The sequence below is a fragment of the Macaca nemestrina genome, chromosome 15, assembly GCF_043159975.1.
Source record: "Macaca nemestrina isolate mMacNem1 chromosome 15, mMacNem.hap1, whole genome shotgun sequence".
Lineage (NCBI taxonomy): Eukaryota > Metazoa > Chordata > Mammalia > Primates > Cercopithecidae > Macaca > Macaca nemestrina.
Genome location: NC_092139.1, coordinates 87,300,947 through 87,311,713, shown reverse-complemented (window position 1 = coordinate 87,311,713; position 10,767 = coordinate 87,300,947). Strand labels below are relative to the sequence as shown.

The 10,767-nt window shown below is 47.9% G+C and overlaps 1 long non-coding RNA gene across 1 annotated transcript; it reads right to left on the bottom strand.

Annotated features, from left to right (window-relative positions):
* Positions 1-164: 164 nt before the first annotated feature.
* Positions 165-10,105, bottom strand: LOC105480679 (uncharacterized). The gene is made up of 3 exons (XR_011613893.1): positions 9,839-10,105; positions 8,234-8,305; positions 165-285 (listed from the first exon to the last, which is right to left on the bottom strand). It is a non-coding gene; the product is annotated as an uncharacterized lncRNA (long non-coding RNA).
* Positions 10,106-10,767: the final 662 nt, after the last annotated feature.

Below are 10,767 nucleotides of genomic sequence, written 5' to 3'. Positions count from 1 at the left end.
ATATAAAAATATATTCATAATAGAAATGAAAAGCATTTGATCCCGGCTTCAAAATAGTACATATTTTCTCAGTATAACCATATTTTTTATGTTAAACGTATACATGTAGTAATTATATATGTTGAAAATATTCATGTAGTAATAAACAAAAAAAAGGCATTAAAAAAAAAAAAAGTAGACTTTATTAGCTGGGAATGGTGGTACATGCCTGTAGTCCCAGTTACTCAGGAAGCTGAGTTGGGAGGGTAGCTTGAACCTAGGAGGCAACATAGCAAGACCCTGTATCTAAAAAAAAAAAAAAAAAAAAAAAAAGAGTCTTCAGAGCAGTTCTAGGTTCACAGCAATATTGAGCAGAAAGTACAGAGTTCCCATATACTTCCTCCTTCCACACACGTGTAGCCCCCTCTCCCACTACTGACATCCAGCACAAGAGGGTCATGTTTGTTACAATCGATTAACCTACATTGACACATCATTATCACCCAAAGTTCATAGTTTACATTAGGGTTCACTCTTCGGGTTGTACATTCTGTGGGTTTGGACAAATGTGTAATGACACATATACACACCATTATTGTATCATACAGTTTCATTGCCCTAAAAAGTAGTTTCATTGCCCTAAAAACCCTCGGTGCCCTGCCTATCCCTCCCTGTTAACACCTGGCAACCACCGATCTTTTTCCTGTCTCCATAGTCCAGTCTTACTTTTGCAGAATCTTTTTTTTTTTTTTGAGACGGAATCTCACTCTGTCACCCAGGCTGGAGTGCAGTGGTATGATCTCGGCTCATTGCAAGCTCCGCCTCCCGGGTTCACACCATTCTCCTGCCTCAGCCTCCTGAGTAACTGGGACTACAGGTGCCCACCACCATAACTGGCTAATTTTTTTTTTTTTTTTGTATTTTTAGTAGAGATGGGGTTTCACCGTGTTAGCCGAGATGGTCTCGATCTCCTGACCTCGTGATCTGCCCGCCTCGGCCTCCAACACTGCTGGGATTACAGGCGTCAGCTGCGGGGCGCCTGGCCTGCAGAATCTTATGTAGTTGGGATTATAGAGTATATAGCCTTTTCAGGCTGGCTTCTTCCCCTTAATAATATGCATTTGAGATTCCTCTATGACTTTTCATGGCTGAATAGCTCGTTTTAATTTTATTTTTTATTTTTATTTTTGAGACAGAGTCTTGCTCTGTCACCCAGGCTGGAGTGAAGTGGCGTGATCTTGGCTCACTGCAGCCTCTGCCTCCTGGGTTCAAGTGATTCTCCTGCCTCAGCCTCCCGAATGGCTGGGACTACAGGCGTGCGCCATCACACTAAGCTAATTTTTGTATTTTTAGTAGAGGGGGGGTTTTCCCATGTTGGGCAGGCTGGTCTCAAACTCATTTCCTCAAGTGATCCACCTGCTTCAACCTCTCCAATGTGCTGGGATTACAAGCGTGAGCCACCCCACCTGGGCTCTGCTATTTTTTTTTTTTTTTTTTTTTGAGATGGAGTCTCGCTCTGTTGCCCAGGCTGGAGTGCAGTGGCGCGATCTCGGCTCACTGCAAGCTCCACCTCCCAGGTTCACACCGTTCTCCTGCCTCAGCCTCCCCAGTAGCTGGGACTACAGACGCCCGCCACCACGCCTGGCTAATTTTTTTGTATTTTTTTAATACAGATGGGGTTTCACTGTGTTAGCCAGGATGGTCTTGATCTCCTGACCTCGTGATCCACCAGCCTCGGCCTCCCAAAGTGCTGGGATTACAGGCGTGAGCCACGGCGCCCAGCCAGCCTGTGCTATTTCTTAAATGCAGAGATGAAGTTGCCATGTGAAAGATGCAACATTCTTATCTTCAAGGATGAGAAACTGAAATGAGAGAATTCTGTACAAACCTTGTTAAAACACTCTTATCTTTTAAGCCTCCCCACATAATTTAGTTGCTTCTTCATAACTTATTATTCTTTGTCCAATTCAGTGTATAAGTAACAGACTCTAACTTCTTCTTTGGGTCTTCATATGTCCTTATGAGGGTTCCCAACCCATGTAAAACTTGTACCCAATACATTTGTGGGACTGAGTGTGGTGGCTCACTTCTGTGATCCCAGTGCTTTGGGAGGCCAAGGGGGGCTTGCTTGAGTCCGGGAGTTCAAGACAAGTCTGGGCAATATAGTGAGACCCCGGTTCAACAATTTTTTTGTTTTTTTTAATTAGACCGGTGTGGTGGGTGGCATGTGCCTGTAGTCCCAGCTACTCAGGAGGCTGAGGTGGGAGGATAGCTTGAGCCCAGGAGTTTGAGGCTGCAGTGAGCTATGATTTCGTCACCGCACTCCAGCACCCCTTATTTATAAATAAATGTAATGGCTAGCCTTAGGGACTCTGTGAGCAAGATTAGAGAACAGAAATCAGATGTAGAATAGCATATAAATAAATTTGTGTGCTTTTCTCCTGTTAACCTGTCGTATGTCAATTTAATTCTTGGACCCAGCTGAGACCCTAGGGATGGAAGTGGAGTTTTGCCACCCCTACAGTTTCTGGTGACAAGGATGAGATCCTCTCAAGCCTAAAGATGGGATCCTGGGAGAACAAATAAAAGCAGGCACAGGTAGGAATTCTTACCAAAGTGAACTCTTCTGGATCTCTGTCTGTAGTGCCTGGTTGAAAGAGGAGAGTAAAATTTTTCCTTGTCCCTTTCCAAATTCAAACTGGCAGGAGAAAAGCATTGGTAAGAATTGATTCTTTGAGTTACGACTCTTGTGTCAACCTTAAATAATGAGATTCAGAAAATATCAGCTAGGCACGTTGGCTTATGCTTGTAATCCCAGCACTTTGGGAGGCCAAGGTGAAAGGATCACTTGAGCCCAGGAGTTTGAGGCTGCAGTGAGCTATAATTGCATCACTGCATTCCAGTCTGGGTGACAGAGACCTAGTCTCAAAAAAAAAAAAAAAAAAAAGAAAAGAAATATGATTTTTATTCTAGTTCAAAGCTTGAGGATGGACACCCAGGAAACAGCTTCCAAAGGGTTGGGGTCATTGTTCCAAAGTGGGGAAGCTAAGGTAGAAACAGAAACAGTGCCAGCAGGATTGCAACATCTTGTGTACAAATCCAGTATGTTAGATTCGATTAGTACAGCTTGCTACATTCCAAGGAAAATTGTTTCAACATTCCGTGAGAAGAAGGCAAGCTCTGAGGGCATCTTATCTCTGATGCTGCTCAGTCATTTCCAACCATTTACAGGAAAAAGCAGAAGTTGCAATTGCATACTCCATGCCTCAGGCCACATGGCCACATTCCTCCCGAGGCTCATAGTAATGTAAAGATCCAACAGTTTGGCGGTGGCTCACTCCCGTAATCCCAGCATTTTGGGAGGCCGAGGTGGCTGGATAACTTGAGAAAGGAGTTTGAGACCAGCCTGGCCAACACAGCGAAACCCCGTCTCTGCTAAATATACAAAAATTAGCCTGGCGTGGTGGCAGGCGCCTGTAGTCCCAGCTACTCAGGAGGCTGAGGCGGGAGGATTGCTTGATCCTGGGAGTTTGAGGCTGTAGTGAGCCACGATTGCAGCACTGCACTCCAGCCTGGGTGACAGAGGGACACCTTGTCTCAAAAAACAAACAAAAAAAAGAATTATTTGATTTCACACTTCTGAGTTTGGTATTTGGCTCTGCATACATAGTGGCTGTTGACTCACAGCCTCCCAGAAATACAGCTTGTTTTCCATGTCTCTGTCTTTTGTGTGATTTATTATATCTTGTTTTATGTCTTGAGAACATGGCTCTGTGACCAATGAAAATCTTCTCTTTGGTTTCTGCCAGCTGGGGGGGTTGGGGGACAGGTCGTTGTTAGGCTGCCAGCCAGCTGCCCAGGAATCAGAAACACAGTGTCTCTGTCCAACGGTTTCAGCTCTCAGAGGAGTTTGTCCTACTTGTCTCAGCTTTCATTGCCTTGATAACAATTAGGATATTTGCTTGCTTAGGCTATCTTGAGAAAGACTTTGGATCTTGAGGGGGATTGCATCTTTTCCAGCCTGTTTGGGATGCTCTTCTGTGTCTCCGGTTAAGCCAGAAAAGGCATACTGATTTTAAGCCATAAAAAGGCTTATTGGTTTTGAGTCACAATTAAAGTAGGTATAACATTGAAGATTTGGACTTTTGAATCTAAAAGCTTTTTTTCTTTTTTTTTGAGACAGAGTCTCACTCTGTTGCCCAGGCTGGAGTACAGCGGCGTAGTCTCGGCTCACTGCAACCTCTCTTTCCTGGATTCAAGTGATTCTCCTGCCCCAGCCTCCCAAGTAGCTGGGATTACAGGCGCCTGCCAACATGCCTGGCTAATTTTTTGTATTTGTAGTAGAGATGGGGTTTCACCTTGTTGGCCAGGCTGGTATTGAACTCCTGACCTCGTGATCTGCCTGACTCGGCCTCCCAAAGTGCTGGGATTACAGGCATGAGCCACTGTGCCCAGTCTAAAAGTATTTTAAAGAGTGCTCTGGCCAGGTGTGGTGGCTCACACCTGTAATCTCAACTTTGTGGGAGACTGAGGTGGGAGGATCGCTTGAGCCCAGGAGGTTGAGGCTGCAGTGAACTATGATCTTGCCAACACAGTGAGACCCCATTTCTAAACCGCCCCCGCCCCCCCACACAAAAGGGTGATTTCATCCTAAACAACTGTCCTATTGGTAACTAGAGAAAGATCAAGTCAAAAGGAAGACACAAAGAAATATAGTCCAGGCACTGTGGCTCATGCCTGTAATCCCAGCACTTTGGGAGGCCAAGGCAGGTGGATTACGAGATCAAGAGATTGAAACCATCCTGGCCAAAATGTTGAAACTCCATCTCTACTAAACATACAAAAATTAGCCAGGCGTGGTGGCACGTGCTTGTAGCCCCAGCTACTCAGGAGGCTGAGGCAGAAGAATCGCTTGAACCTGGGAGGCTGAGGTTGCAGTGAGCCGAGATGGCGCCATGGCACTCCAGCCTGGGTGACAGAGCCAGACTCCGTCTCAAAAAAAAAAAAAGAAATATAATGGTTAGCTTTAGAGACTTCCTTTAATCTTCCTCAACATTAAAGAGCAGAAATCAGATGTAGAATAAAAGTTAAAATCTGCATCCTCTGTAAATTCTCCTCCTCCATCCACCTGTGCTCTGCTTAATCCCCAAGTCCCTGTCCCTGAAGATCTTTCAGATATCTGGGCCCCTGACTTAAACCTACCCTCCTCAAAACTTGGCCCTATCTCCTCAGCAAATTTCTTTTAGACCTAAAACTTCTCCAAATATCCTTTCAATGCCCAGCTGCCTAATTATCTTCCCTTTTCCTGTAAGATTCACAGAAAGCACCCCAGCCTGTTTTTCAGGCCCAAGATATACAGGTGACATGTAAATACTGATAGCCAGAAAACAGACCTAACACAGGTTCTGGGAATGAGCAGCCAGGCTTGCTTCACTGTACCTTACAATTCCTCCCACTTCCTGGGGCTCTGTCATCAAACCTCATCAGCTCCAGGCATTCCCATGTTTAGGCCGAAACCACAAAAAAATCTGCTGAACTATCGTACTCTTAGGAAAAAGAAACCATAAACATCACCCTAGATCTCTGATAACAAAAAATATGCTCTGAAACTCCTTCTTGGAGAAAATCTACATTCTTTCTCAGTTCCTTGAAAGTGTAAATCTTATCATATCTTTAAAACTTAAGTATCTGAGGCATTGGGCTGGGCGCAGTGGCTCAGCCTGTAATCCTAGCACTTTGGGAGGTCAAGGTGGGCGGATCGCTTGAGATCAGGAGTTTGAAACCAGCCTGGCCAACATGGTGAAACCCTGTCTCTACTAAAAATACATATATAAAAAAAATTAGCTGGGTGTGGTGGCGTGCGCCTGTAATCTCAGCTACTTGGGGGGCTGAGGCAGGAGAATTACTGGAACCACTTGGGAGGTGGAAGTTGCAGTGAGCCGAGATCATGCCATTGCACTCTGGCCTGTGCGACAGAGCCAGACTCCGTCTCAAAAAAAACCAAAAACCAAAAAACAAAAGTGTCTGAGGAATTAACTAGAACAACCCCTAGTATGCTCATATGAGATTTAAAAAAAGTGTTGAATGTTTAACATTTTAGATACTTTACTTCAATAATGTTTGATATTTGCCTAATATATATGTCAAAAAAATTGCCAGCAAAATAAAACTTAATAACTAGCTTTGTCTAATGTTTCATGAAGTTTTCACAATTCAAATCTAATTTTTTTTTTTTTTTTTTTTTGAGACGGAGTCTCGCTCTGTCGCCCAGGCTGGGGTGCAGTGGCCGGATCTCAGCTCACTGCAAGCTCCGCCTCCCGGGTTTACGCCATTCTCCTGCCTCAGCCTCCTGAGTAGCTGGGACTACAGGCGCCCGCCACCTCGCCCGGCTAGTTTTTTGTATTTTTTAGTAGAGACGGGGTTTCACCGTGTTAGCCAGGATGGTCTTGATCTCCTGACCTCGTGATCCACCCGCCTTGGCCTCCCAAAGTGCTGGGATTACAGGCTTGAGCCACCGCGCCCAGCCTCAAATCTAATTGTTAAACAAACTAAACTTATATAAATGCAAGTGGGAAAAAATTTGTAAATAAGTTATAATTATTATTTTTTGAGACTGGGTGTTGCTCCGTTGCCCAGGCTAAACTATAGTAGTGGGACCGTAGTTCACTGTAGCCTTGAACTCCTCTTGCCTCAGTATCCTGAGTAGCTGGGACTATAGGTGTGTACCATGATGCCTGGCTAATTTTTAGAAAAATTTTCTTGTCGAGTGGAGTCTTACTATGTTGCCCAGGCCAGTCTCAAATTCTGGGCCTCAAGCAATCCTCCTGTCCTGGCCTCCCAAAGTGCTGGGATTACAGGTGGGAGCCACTGTGCCCAGCTATAAATAATTTTTTATTGTTTTAATTTTTATTTTTGACTGACTTATTGCTAGACATACTATTTAAATAATGATTACATTTTATAAAATATGTCTACTTAAAAATAATTTCCAGGAGTTCAAGGCTGCAGTGAGCCATGATTGTGCTATTGCACTCCAGCCAACTCCCACTATTATTGAGACCTTGTCTCAATAATAATGACAATAATAATGATGATAATTTCTGGCCGGGCAAGGTGGCTCACACCTGTAATCCCAACACTTTGGAAGGCCAAGGAGGATGGATCACCTGAGGTCAGGAGTTTGAGAACAACCTGGCCAACATGGCGAAACCTCGACTCTACTAAAAATACAAAAATTAGCCAGGCATGATGGCAGGCACCTGTAATCCCAGTTACTGAGGAGGCTGAGGTAGGAGAATCGCTCGAACCCAAGAGGCAGAGGTTGCAGTGAACCGAGATTGCACCACTGCACTCCAGCCTGGGTGACAAAAGTGCACACACACACACACACAAAAATCCAAAATCTTTTCGGTAATCTAAAACCTTAAAGTCAAACTAAGTTAAATTAAAAGATGGTTATTTGTTGAATATCTAGATCACTTCCAAATAAGATATAATACAGAAACATTGATTGCTGAACGTAAGTATAAGCTTATTCAACTTTGGTTTCTTACTACACGGGACCAAAAGATATCTGTGTCTCTCAAGAAACGTGTCCTGGGCTGGCCTTGGTGGCTCATACCTGTAATCCCAGCACTTTGGGAGGCTGAGGGAGGAGGATTGATTGAGTCCAGGAGTTTGGAAGCAGCCTGGGCAACACAGTGAGACCCCATCACTACATAGAATAATACAATTATCTGGGTGTGGTGGCCTGTGCTTGTTGCCCCAGCTATTCTGGAGGATGACGTAGGAAGATCACTTGGGAGTTTGAGGCTGCAGAGAGCCATGATCATGCCACTGCTTGGCTCTTGCTATTGGAGCCTCCCTGAGCATGTGCCCAGCTCTGGGTGTCACACTAACAACCTGGAGAGTACCCAGAGGCAGGACCAGGATGGGAGGGCCTGGGTACCTCATGGAAACTGCTGCTGCCCAGAGCTCGGGTTTCTGTCACCCACAGGCTGGGAGGCCTTAAGAAAGTGATTCAACCTCACTGAGCCTCAGTCTTCTCCTCTGAAATGGGGATCCCAGGAATTCCTGTGGGGATATGTGAAGACTGAACGAAATGATTCACACAAAGATGTAGCCCAGTGCCTGGGGGACACTAAGCACATGCTGAGCCTTCAGCCACCTGGGAAGGGGAAAGGGAAACACGGGTGGCCACCTGGGGCTGGTGGAGGAATGAGGGGTCTGCTGGGAGGATCCTGGACAAACTCACCTCTGGGCATCTGCCCTGAACTTGGGCTGGCGTCACAAGGAAGTTGGTCACCAAGAAGAACACGTTTTCTCCCTAGGAGGCAAATCTTAAGGTTGGCCTGGTTGGGCTCGCATCGACCAGAAAGGCCGGAAGCTGGCAGCCTGGTTTATGAGGGAAGGGATGTTGGCCCCGTCCAGTCATTAACCCTGTCCCCCCATAAGGCAGATTGAAGCAGAGATGGGAGGCTGGCAGGGTTCTGGCCATTTTTGAGACCAGGAAGCCTCGTGCCCATGTCCATCTCTTGAGACAAGTTTCTTTCTCATTTGTTCAACCAAAATATCTTTTATTTTCGTTCTTATTTATTAGTTTTTTGAGACAGTCTCACTGTGTCACCCAGGCTGGAGTGCAGTGGCACGATTTCGGTTCACTGCAACCTCCGCCTCCTGGGTTCAAGGGATTCTCCTGCCTAAGCCTCCTGAGTAGCTGGGACTACAGGTGCACAGAGTTTCACTTTACTCGTCCAGGCTGGAATGCAGTGGTGTCATCAACGCTTACTGCATCCTCTAACTCCTGGGCTCCAGAGATCTTCCTGCCTCAGCCTCCCAAGTAGCTGGGATTATAGGCTCTAGCTACCATGCCTGGCATCAACCAGAATATTCCAACAGCCTGCTGCTTCTAGTACTGAAGATCCAGGGGAGAGTTGGGCCCGGCACCTGCCCAGAATGGAGAGGAGGTGAGTCTCCCATCCCACACACAGCAGCACTGGCATGGCAGGGCACAGGTGAGAAGACAGAAAGCTCTGCCTGTGGTCAAAGGGTGGCCAAGGATGTTGGAAGGGGAGGCTGACCCTCCAGTGCTGCCCACAAGAACACTGAATTTGGGGAATGCATGCCCAGGAAAGGAAGGTGAGGGCTGTGCAGAGGGTGCTGAGAGAGGCAGTCATTGGGATTAGGAGGGATGGGTGGCCACCATCATTGGGGGGTGGGGGGGCTCCTGAGAGTAGAAGCAGGGGCTGCAGGCTCTGAGGATGCCTGGTGTGAAAGTTCAGCCTGGCTACTGAGTGGTGTGCATCGAGCAGTAGGGAAAGGGTGAGAGGGGCATCTAAGGGTCCTCTAGGAGGTCATAGTCTCATGCAGGCGTGGCATGGCAAGTAGTGAAACATGTTGGAAGGGACAGGAAGGGGTTGAGGCTGAGTCACGGGTCTGGTTGCTGCACTAAACTAGTGGATGTCAGAGCCCTCAGAACTAGTGGATGTCACAGAGGCCACGCCAGGAGAGGGAAATAGTTGACCTTTGGACATGTGGGTGTGCACCTGGAAGACAGCTGTGCTCTGGGCAGGTGTTCACTGGGGCTACACACACCCTGGGTATCAGAAGACCAGAGGTGGAAGTTAAGGCTGTGGATAAGCTGGGTGGAGGGAGGAGGAAAATGCAGCCGAGAAGGTGGAGGAGGAGCACCTGACAGAGGTGCCCCCATCAGGGAGCAGGGCTACAGGAAGTTCTGGTTCCAGCCCTCCCACACCCCTCACCCCTCTCAAGCTCAAGCCATTAGTCTCAAACACCCCCTTCTTTTCTGTTGGCAGCCTTCGGAAATGCAGTTTCTCTGGCCTGGCTTCTCAACCCGTACCTTTTTCTACCGGAACCTCCTACACATCCCTGAAAGCCCTGTCCAGGCGTCACTCCTCTGTGAAGGCCTTCCTGAGAACCCCCAGCTATCTCCGGCATCACATGCTTCTCTCTCGCACACACTGGCTGCATGGCGGGTGTTCAAGCGGTCAGCGGGGAAAGGACTTGCGCCCCCGTCTGCAGCACCAGGGCCCCCACCTGAGGCGGCTTCACCAAGTCGGCCACTTCCCTTTGTGTTTGGTGATGGAAATCTGGGGGTCAAGATCCCGGTCCTTTGGCGGGAGAGCCCACCTGGGGAGGAGAAGTTGGGCAGTGTGGTGTGTCCCCAGCGTGTAGTGACAGGGGCGGAGCTGGGCCCTACATGCTCAGTTCTCTCCCCACACCCTACAGGCTCCCAGTCCAGCATCGTGGGCCCTACCTCCTCTCTGGCCCCACTTCCCACTCCAGACCCCCTGAACGAGACAGAAGCTCCAGCCATGTGTCAGAGAGCCAGTGCCCTCGGACAATCACCTTCCCCAGCCAGCACCCACCCCCAGCCTCACTAGACCCAGCTCCCAGCTTCTAGACTCCCCTGACCCGAGATATAGCTGGTGGTCTCTCTGGGGCTACTGCTCCAGCTCTCACAGATGTTAAGGATGATGTCTTGTGCCCCCTGGGTGGGGCCGTGGGGAGGGACTGGGAAGGAGGCAGGTGGGCACACAGGACAAACATACAGCTTGTTCTTGCTCTCCTGTCTTGTATTGCCTACCTCCCCCCAGCCCCCGAACCAATCTGCCCCCTTCCCCTCCAGCCCCTAAACAGCCCAACCCTCAACTTCAACCCAGCAGGACCAAACCCCACCCCCCACCTCTTCCCCTGCCCCTCCAGCCTGGCCAAAAGCTCTTCTCTCTTACCCTACCACATAGACCACGATCCCAAACTGCAGCAGCC